Raw genomic sequence first — 9,274 nt, 5'->3', positions numbered from 1 at the left:
TTTCCCTGAGCCCCCTTTCCCCATCACTCTTTCCCTTAGCCCTCTTTCTTTCCAGGCCTCTTTCTGCCCAGCCCTCTGCCCTAGCCCTCTCCCACAGCTCTCTGCCCTGCAGATCTCCACTCCCCAGCCAAATCTGCTAGTTCAAATCTACTTCATGTTGATTCTACAGTAGGATGTAATAATAAAAGTTTTTATTGTCTTCCATGCTTATTTGCCTTATTCCTTGATTTATTTTCTTTCTTTTTTCTTCCTTTTTTCCTTCCTTCTTTCTCCCTCCTTCCCTTCTGCCCGTGCACCTCCTTTCTCTTTCTCACTCTCTTTCTCTCTGTCTCTTTTTTCTTATTTATTTCCACACTCTGAAAATTTTCCACCTCAGAGTCTCACCTGGAGAGTTTCCAGTACTCTACCAGTCTCAGCTATGAGAAGGAGAGTCAAGCAGGGGCCTAACCATTTCATTCCTAGCTTGGGCAGTGGCTAGCGAGTGGAAGGCAATCTGCTACAAGTCAAAACTCACCCGTGTTGGGCAGCAACAGCATGGGAGAGAATCGAAGGAGGGGACTCTGGTTAACTGCACGGAAGGAGGCAATGGTAAACCACTTCCATATTTTTACTAAGAAAAGTCTATAGATAAACTACAAGAAGGAATGCAGATGGATAGCAGGGCATTCTGAGAGAGATGTGTCCGTGGTGTCGCTATGGGTTAGCAACGACTCGACAGCATAAGACTAGACAAGACAAGATGATCTAGTTTGGCTGGACTTTTCTTATTTAGGGGAACTGAGGACCTGACCACTGATGAAATTTTGGCTGGCTTCACTCTCCTGCACAGGCACAGTGCGTGGAACATTCCTTCAGTGGACTCAAAGTTGCCAAGCCTCATGAGACACTTCTTTGACCAATAAAATTTATGGCAGGAGGTGGTGTTTCTCTTTAACCGTAGCTCAAGCTTCTATAGCTCTATTTTGGTGAAAGCCTCCTCATCCAACTTCACAGGTTCTAATCTCCTTTAAACTGATTCTAGTCAGTCAATTGTATTTATTGAGCACTTACAATGTGCAGAGAACTGTACTAAATGCTTGGAGGAATACAATATAATAATGTTGGTATTTGTTAAGCACTTACTATGTGCAAAGCACTGTTCTAAGCACTGGGGAGGATAAAAGGTCATCAGCTTGCCCCACGTGGGGCTCACAGTTTTAATCCCCATTTTACAGATGAGGGACCTGGGGCCCAGAGAAGTCAAGTGACTTGCCCAAAGTCACACAGCTGAGTGGCGGAGCCAGGATTTGAACCCATGATCTCTGACTCCCCAACCCATCCTCTTTCCACTGAGCCATGCTGCTTCTCGTGTTATACTGTTATAACAATATAACAGACCCATTCCCTGCCCACCATGAGCTTACAGTCTAGAGGGGGAGACAGGCATTAATATAAATAAATAAAATTAGAGATATGTACATAAGTGCTGTGGGGCTTGGAGGGCACGATAAATAAAGGGAGCAAGTCGAGGTGAGGCAGAAGTGAGTGGGGAAAGAGGAAAAGAAGGCTTAGTCAGGGGAGGAGATGTGCCTTCAATAAGGATTTACGGGGGGGAGAATAATTGTCGGATATGAAGGAGTAGATTCCAGGCCAGAAGCAGGATGTGGGAGAGAGGCCGGCAGCAAGATAGACAAGATAGAGGTAGAGTGAGAAGGTTGACATTAGAGGAGCAAAGTGAGCAGGCTGGGTTGTAGTAGGAGAGTGGCAAGGTGGGAGGGAGCAAAGTGATTGACTGCTTTAATCCAATGATAAGAAGTTTCTGTTTGATGCAGAGTTGGATGGGCAACCACTGGAGGTTCTTGAGGAGGGGGAAATGTGGCCTGAATTTTTTGTAGAAAAATGATCTGGGCAGCAGAATGAAGAATTGACTGGAGTGGGGAGAGACAGGAGGCAGGGAGGTCAGCAGGGAGACTGATATCGTAAGCAGGAGCAGATAAGTACTTGGATTAACCTGGTAGCAGTTTGGATGCAGAGGAAAGAGTGGATTTTAACGATTCATTCATTCAATAATATTTACTTAATGCTTACTATGTGCAGAGCACTGTATTAAGCACTTGGCATATACAATTCAGCAACAGATAGAGACAATCCCTGCCCATTGAGGGGCTCACAGTCTAATCGAGGGAGACAGACGGACAGAAACAAGACAACTTAATCACGATAAATAGAATCAAGGGGATGTACATCTCATTAACAAAATAAATAGGGTAATAAAAATATATACAAATGAACACAGTGCTGAGGGGAAGGGAGAGGGGGAGGAGCAGAGGGAAAGCAGGGAAAGGGGGCTTAGCTGAGGGGAGGTGAAGGGGGAGCAGGGAGGGAGCAGAAGGAGCAGCGATGTTGTGAAGGTAGAGACATCTAGGTAGAAAAATCTTGAAGGATGGAGGAAATCCGAGGCTGAGGGAGAGAAGTCATTCATTCATTCATTCACTCATTTATTCAATAGTATTTATTGAGCGCTTACTATGTGCAGAGCACTGTATTAAGCGCTTGGAATGTACAAATCGGCAACAGATAGACACAGTCCCTGCCCACTGACAGGCTTACAGTCTAATTGGGGGAGACAGACCGACAAAAACAATAGCAATAAATAGAATCAAGGGGATGTACATCTCATTAAAACAATAGCAATAAATAGAATCAAGGTGATGTACATCTCATTAACAAAATAAATAGGGTAATAAAAATATATACAATTGAGTGGACGAGCACAGTGCTGAGGGGAGGGGGAGAGGGGGAGGAGCAGAGGGAAAGGGGGGGAAAAGGGGCTTAGTTGAGGGGAGGTAAAGGGGGGGCAGAGGGGCAGCAGAGGGAGCAGAGGGAAAAGGGGAAGCTCAGTCTGAGAAGGCCTCTTGGAGGAGGTGAGCTCTAAGTAGGGCTTTGAAGAAGGGAAGAGAATTAGTTTGGCAGAGGTGAGGAGGGAGGGCATTCCAGGACCGTGGGAGGACGTGGCCCAGGGGTTGACGGCGGGACAGGCGAGAACGGGACGGTGAGGAGGTGGGCGGCAGAGGAGCAGAGCATGCGGGGTAGGCAGTGGAGATAAGGGAGGAGAGGTAGGAGGGGGCAAGGTGATGGAGAGCCTTGAAGCCTAGAGTGAGAAGTTTTTGTTTCATGCGGAGGTTGATAGGCAACCACTGGAGGTTTTTAAGAAGGGGAGTGACATGCCCAGAGCGTTTCTGCAGGAAGATGAGCCGGGCAGCGGAATGAAGAATAGACTGGAGCGGGGATATAGAAATAGATTTGGGAATCATCTGCACAGAGATGGTAGTAGAAGCCAAGGGCCAGTGAGACCATGAGTTCTCAATCTCAACATCTCAACCACTGCACAGCTCTACCCTCACCAACTCTGAAATCCCACTATCTGCCCATAACCTTGACACTTGACTCCTCTCCTCCCCATTAGTCTGCACTATTCCACGATCAAGCCCTGATCTTTGAACCAAATCCAATTTTCTCACCTGACCATGCCCCACTTAGCCTCCATACACAAATTACCCTCCCTGGATGACCAAATACATGCTCTCAACACAGCCCTCTCTAATGAACTCAATTCACTAGCTCCCCTATCCCTTCATCAATCTCATACCAGTAACCCTCAGCCCTGGATCACCTGCACAACCGGCCTCCTTCGCTCCTGTGCTCGAGCCACAGAGTGCCGTTAGGAGAAATCTAAATATCAGGCTGACTTTGTCCACTTGAAGGTTATCCTTGCATGTTTTAACTCTGCCCAGAAAAACTATTACTCCATCCTTATTGACACCCATGAGCATCACCCCCTCCAGTTTTTCTATATATTTAATTCCCTCCTCAGGCCCCCGTCCCCCCCACCTCCACCATCACTTGTCCCCAGTGACCTGGCCACCTACTTTATTAAGAAAATTGACACCATCGGGTGCTAGGTCCCTAAAATCACCCCTGCCCCTCTTCAGTCCCTCCCTCTTTTGGCCCCCTCTTCAACTCTCCAATCCTTACAAGAAAAAACTCTAGAGAAAATCTCTTGCCTCCTCTCAAAATCCACCCTCTTCACCTGCACATAATAATATACCCAACCCCATTCTTTCGCACCTTATCAAAACTCTCATCCCCTCTCTTCTTCCCTCCCTAACAGCCATGCTCAACTATTCACACTCCAGTGGCTTCTTCCCCACTGTTTTCAAAGATGCCCATTTCTCCCCTTCCTAAAAAAAACTTTCTCTTGACCCCAGAGCTCCCTCCGGTTAACACCCCATCTCCCTCCTACCATTTCTCCCCAAACCCCTTGAGCGAGTTGTCTACACCAGCCGTCTCAAGGTCCTCTCCTCCAATTCTCTCCTTGATCCCCTCCAATCTGGCTTCTGTCCACTTCACTCCACAGAAACCGCCCTCTTAACAAATTATGGTATTTGTTAAGTGCTTATTATGTGCCAAGCACTGTTCTAAGGGCTGGGGTGGATACATGGTAATCAAGTTGTCCCATATGGGCTCAGAGTCTTAATCCCCATTTTATAGATGAGGTAATTGAGGCCCAGAGAAGTGATGTGACTTGCCAAAGGTCACACAGCAGACAAATGGCAGAGCGGGGATTAATGACTGGCTTCAGAGCTCTCCATCACCTTGCCCCCTCCTACCTTACCTTCCTTCTTTCTACTGCCCACCCCGTCCGCTCTGCTCCTCTGTCACTAACCTCCTCACTGGGCCTCATTCCCGCCTGTCCCGCAGTCGACCCCTGGCCCACGTCCTACCTCTGGCCTTGAATGCCCTCCCTCCTCACCTCCGCCAAACTCACTCTCTTCCCCTCTTCAAAGCCCTCATGAGAGCTCACCTCCTCCAGGAGGCCTTCCCAGACTGAGCCCTCCCTTTCCCTCTGCTCCTCCTCCCCTCCCCATCGACCCTACTCCCTCCCTCTGCTCTACCCCCTTCCCCTCCCCTCAGCACTTGTATATATTTGCTCTATTTTATTAATGATGTGCATTTATCTACAATTCTATCTATTTTGATGGTAGTGATGCCTCTCTACTTGTTTTGTTTTGTTGCCTGTCTCCCCCTTCTAGACAGTGAGCCTGTTGTTGGGTAGGGATTGTCTCTATTTGTTGCCAAATTGTACTTTCCAAGCACTTAGTACACGCTCTGCACACAGTAAGCACTCAATAAATACAATTGAATGAATGAATGGCTTTCTTGACAAATCCAATGGCCTCTATACCATCCTAATCCTTTTCGACCTTTCAGGTGCCTTTGACACTGTTGATCAATGCTTCTGCTGGAAGATAATAATAATGTTGGTATTTGTTAAGCACTTACTATGTGCCAAGCACTGTTCTAAGCACTGGGGTAGATACAAGGTAATCAGGTTGTCCCACGTAGGGCTCACAGTCTTCATCCCCATTTTACAGATGAGGGAACTGAGGCAAAGAGAAGTTCCAACCTTGGCTTCACTGACTCTGTCCTCTCCCGGTTGTCCTCTTACCTCTCTGGCCATTCATTCTCAGTCTCCTTTGCGGCCTTCTCCTCTGCCTCCCACCCCCTAAATGTGGGGATCACTCGAGGTTCAGTTCTGGGTCCCCTTCTATTCTCCATCTACACCCACTCCCTTGGAGAATTCATTCCCTCCCATGGCTTCAACTATCACCTCTATGTGGATAAATCTCCATCTCCAGCCCTGATCTCTCTCCCTCCTTCCATCCTTGCATTTCCTCCAGCCTTTAAAGACATCTCCACTTGGGTGTCCTCCCGTCACCTCAAACTTTACATGTCCAAAACAGAGCTCTGTATCTTCCCACCTACACTCTGTCCTCCCCCAGGCACAATGACCCTTCCTGTCTCACAAGCCCTCAACCTTGGCGTTTTCCTTGACTCCTCTCTCTACAGAAGCAGCGGGGCTCAGTGGAAAGAGGCCGGGCTTGGGAGTCAGAGGTCATGGGTTCAAATCCCCACTGCACTTTGGCAAGTCACTTCACTTCTCTGGGCCTCAGTTACCTCATCTGTAAAAATGGGGATAAAAAAATGTGAGCCCCACATGGGACAATATGATTACCCTGTAACTACCCCAGCGCTTAGAACAGTGCTCTGCACATAGTAAGCGCTTAACAAATGCCATAATTATTATTATTATTGTTCTCTGGACCTCAGTTCCCTCGTCTGTAGAATGGAGATTAAGACTGTGAGCCCCACGTGGGACAACCTGATTACCTTGTAATAATAATAATAATAATATGGTAATTGTTAAGCACTTACTATGTGCAAAGCACTGTTCTAAGCGCTGGGGTTGACACAAGGTAATCAGGTTGTCCCACGTGGGGGTCACAGTCTTCATCCACCTTTTAAAGATGAGGGAACTGAGGCACCGAGAAGTTAAGTGACTTGCCCAAAGCCACACAGCTGATAAAGTGGCAGAGTGGGGATTAGAACCGCTGACCCCTGACTCCCAAGCCCGTGCTGTTTCGACGAAGCCACACTGCTTGTATCCTCTCCAGCGTTTAGAACAGTGCTTTGCACATAGTAAGCGTTTAATAAATACCATTTAAAAAAAATTTTATTTTTTCTTGTGGTACTAAACTTTTTTCTGGGCGGCCGCGCCTCTCTATCACCCTCTTGTGGCCCTAGACTTTTTCCTGGGAGGCCGCGCCTCTCTAACCGCCCTCTTGTGGCACTAAACTCTTTTTCTGGGCGGCCGTGCCTCTCTATTGTCACCTGGTGACAGGCTTGTTCTGGGAATCATTCAGTCAGTCAATCGTATTTATTGAGCGCTGTGTACAGTAAATTGTGATAGTAAATCTTTGACTTCCTTCCGTACATGCTTGTTTTGCTGCTAAATTGCTTTTTTCTTCCTTCCTTTCTTCTTCCCTCCCCCAAGCATTCTCTCTCTCTTCTCCCTCTTCCTCTCCCCTTCCCTCCCTTTCTGTATTTCTTTCCACTGCCTGAGAATCAAGTTCGGATGGACTTTTCCTATTTAGGCGGGGGGCGAAGCCCCGAACCCCCCAAAAGTCCTGGCTGGCTTCACTCCTACGCAGGGCGTCTCTAGCGCGCTCTCCTCTCCTCCACATTAGATCGTTCACCTGGCTGAGGAAGGCTGTGGCTGAAGTGCGACACTTGATTTGAAGAGACCCCAAGCTATTATCTGCCACTGCTCAGCTGTGTGACCTTGGGCAAGTCACTTAACCTCTCGGTGCCTCAGTTCCCTCATCTGTAAAATGGGGATTAAGACTGTGAGTCTCACCTGGTACAACCTAATTACCCTGTATCTACCCCAGCGCTTAGAACAGTACTCTGCACATAGTAAGCGCTTAACAAATACCAACATTATTATTATTATTAAGGCGCTGTTTTGCCAAAAAGCTTCCCCAGTCAAATCCGCGAGTTCATTTCTCCTTTATATTGATTCTACAATAAGGTGTGATACTAAAACTTTTACTTCCTTCTGTGCTTGCTTGTTTGCAGCTGGATTGCTTTTTTCTGAATGTTAATATTACATTTAAATTTAATATTTTTCCCTATTTGGGGGACTGAGGTACCGACCACAAATCTCCGCCAGGCGTCACTCTCCTACGCAGGAGCAATGTGTGGACACGCTCTCTAGCGTGCCCTACTGCGCATGCCCTGTCGGCGGACTCTTCATTCATTCATTCATTCAATCGTACTTATTGAGTGCTTACTGTGTGCAGAGCACTCTACTGAGCGCTCCCGTCAAGTCACAACAAGCGGTTGTCCTTATGTTAAGCTCTGACCATGTGCCAGGAATCGTACCAAACGCTGGGGTAGATAATAGTTGATCAGGTTGGACCCAGTCCCTGTCCAGCACAGGCCTCACTCAATCCCCATTTGTCAAATGAAGCAACTGAGGCCCCCTAGAAGTTAAACGACTTGCCCAAGGTCACACAGCAGACAGGTGGCGGAGCTGGGATTAGAATCCAGGCTCTTCTGAATCTCAGGGCCTGCTTGATCCACTAGTCCATTGCGCTTCCCTGGTTGATAATGATGATGGTATTTGCTAAGCACTTACTATGGGCCGAGCACTGTTCTAAGCGCTGGGGTAGATACAAGGTAAAGTTAAAGTTAAAACTGTCAACTGTAGCTTGTCCTTAGGTATATCTCAAACTGCTAGCACGCTCGCTTGGCAAAAGCCTCTCCACCTAGCTCCTAGAGTTCAAAGCCCCTTTATATTGATATTATTCCCAGGGCATGACACTAAAATTGTAGCTTCCTTTCATGCTCAGTTGCTTTTTTCCTTCCTCTTCTTCCACCTTCCTACCTGCTCCTGCCTCGCTCTCACTCTCTCCTTTTCTTTATCTTTCCCTTCCTTTCTTGAGAAGCAGCATGGCCTAGTGCATAGAGCCTGGGCCTGGGAGTCAGAAGGACTGGGGTCCTAATGCTCTGCCACGCATCTGCTGTGTGACCTTGGGCAAATCCCTTGATTTCTCTGGGCCTGTTACTTCATCTGTAAAATAGGGATTAAGACAGTGAGCCCCATGTGGGACAGGAAGTGTCCAACCCAATTTGCTTGTATCCACCCCAGTGCTTAGTTCAGTGCCCTGAGACATAGTAAGCGCTTGACAAATATCATTATAATTATTTTCCTGTCCTCCCTCCCTGCCGTCTAATAATCTAGTTCAAGTGGGCTTTTCCTATTTTAGCAGGATTGAGGACCTGACCATCAATAAACTTCTGGCTGGCTTCACTCTCCTGCCAGGCACAGTACATTGGACTCCTCTCGCATGCTCACCTGGTAGACTCATATTCAAGTCAGAATCTTAAATCTCTACCAGCTGGGACTCTGTAAACTAACAGTAACAATGGATAGGAAATATTTTAATCCAAAATCATACTTGCATAATTGCATATACCACATAATCCATAATTGCAGCCAAACCCCAATCTTAGTATTGGTCCTTAACCTGGGCTACCCCAAAACTAGCATTATCCACTTACCTTTTCTCTACGTGTCTTCATTGGCCCAAAAACCAAAGTAGAAGCCTCTTCGGTTTAGGAGCATGGATTCCAAGAGCATTCTCCACTCTGGGCTCCCAATTCAACCCTTCTCTGCTCACCCCCATGCCCTGTCCCAATATCGGCTGAAATTGGCCTATGTCCATCATTCATTCATACACTCATTCAATTTTATTTCCTGAGCACTTACTGTGTGCAGAGCACATTACTAACCACTTGGGAGAATACAACAATAAAGACACATTCCCTGCCCACAGGCGCTTACAGTCTAGAGGGAGGGGGGGAGACAAATAATACAATCAATACAAAT

The 9,274-nt window shown here is 47.2% G+C and overlaps 1 non-coding gene across 1 annotated transcript; it reads left to right on the top strand.

Moving 5' to 3' along the window:
- The first annotated feature begins 366 nt into the window (after positions 1-366).
- Positions 367-504, top strand: LOC114814442. Its single transcript, XR_003762240.1, has one exon. It is a non-coding gene; the product is annotated as a small nucleolar RNA SNORA7 (small nucleolar RNA).
- Positions 505-9,274: the final 8,770 nt, after the last annotated feature.

This window comes from Ornithorhynchus anatinus, chromosome 9 (genome assembly GCF_004115215.2).
Source record: "Ornithorhynchus anatinus isolate Pmale09 chromosome 9, mOrnAna1.pri.v4, whole genome shotgun sequence".
Classification (NCBI taxonomy): domain Eukaryota; kingdom Metazoa; phylum Chordata; class Mammalia; order Monotremata; family Ornithorhynchidae; genus Ornithorhynchus; species Ornithorhynchus anatinus.
The sequence above is the reverse complement of the archived record's forward strand: the minus strand, read 5'-3'. Positions and strand labels throughout refer to the sequence as shown.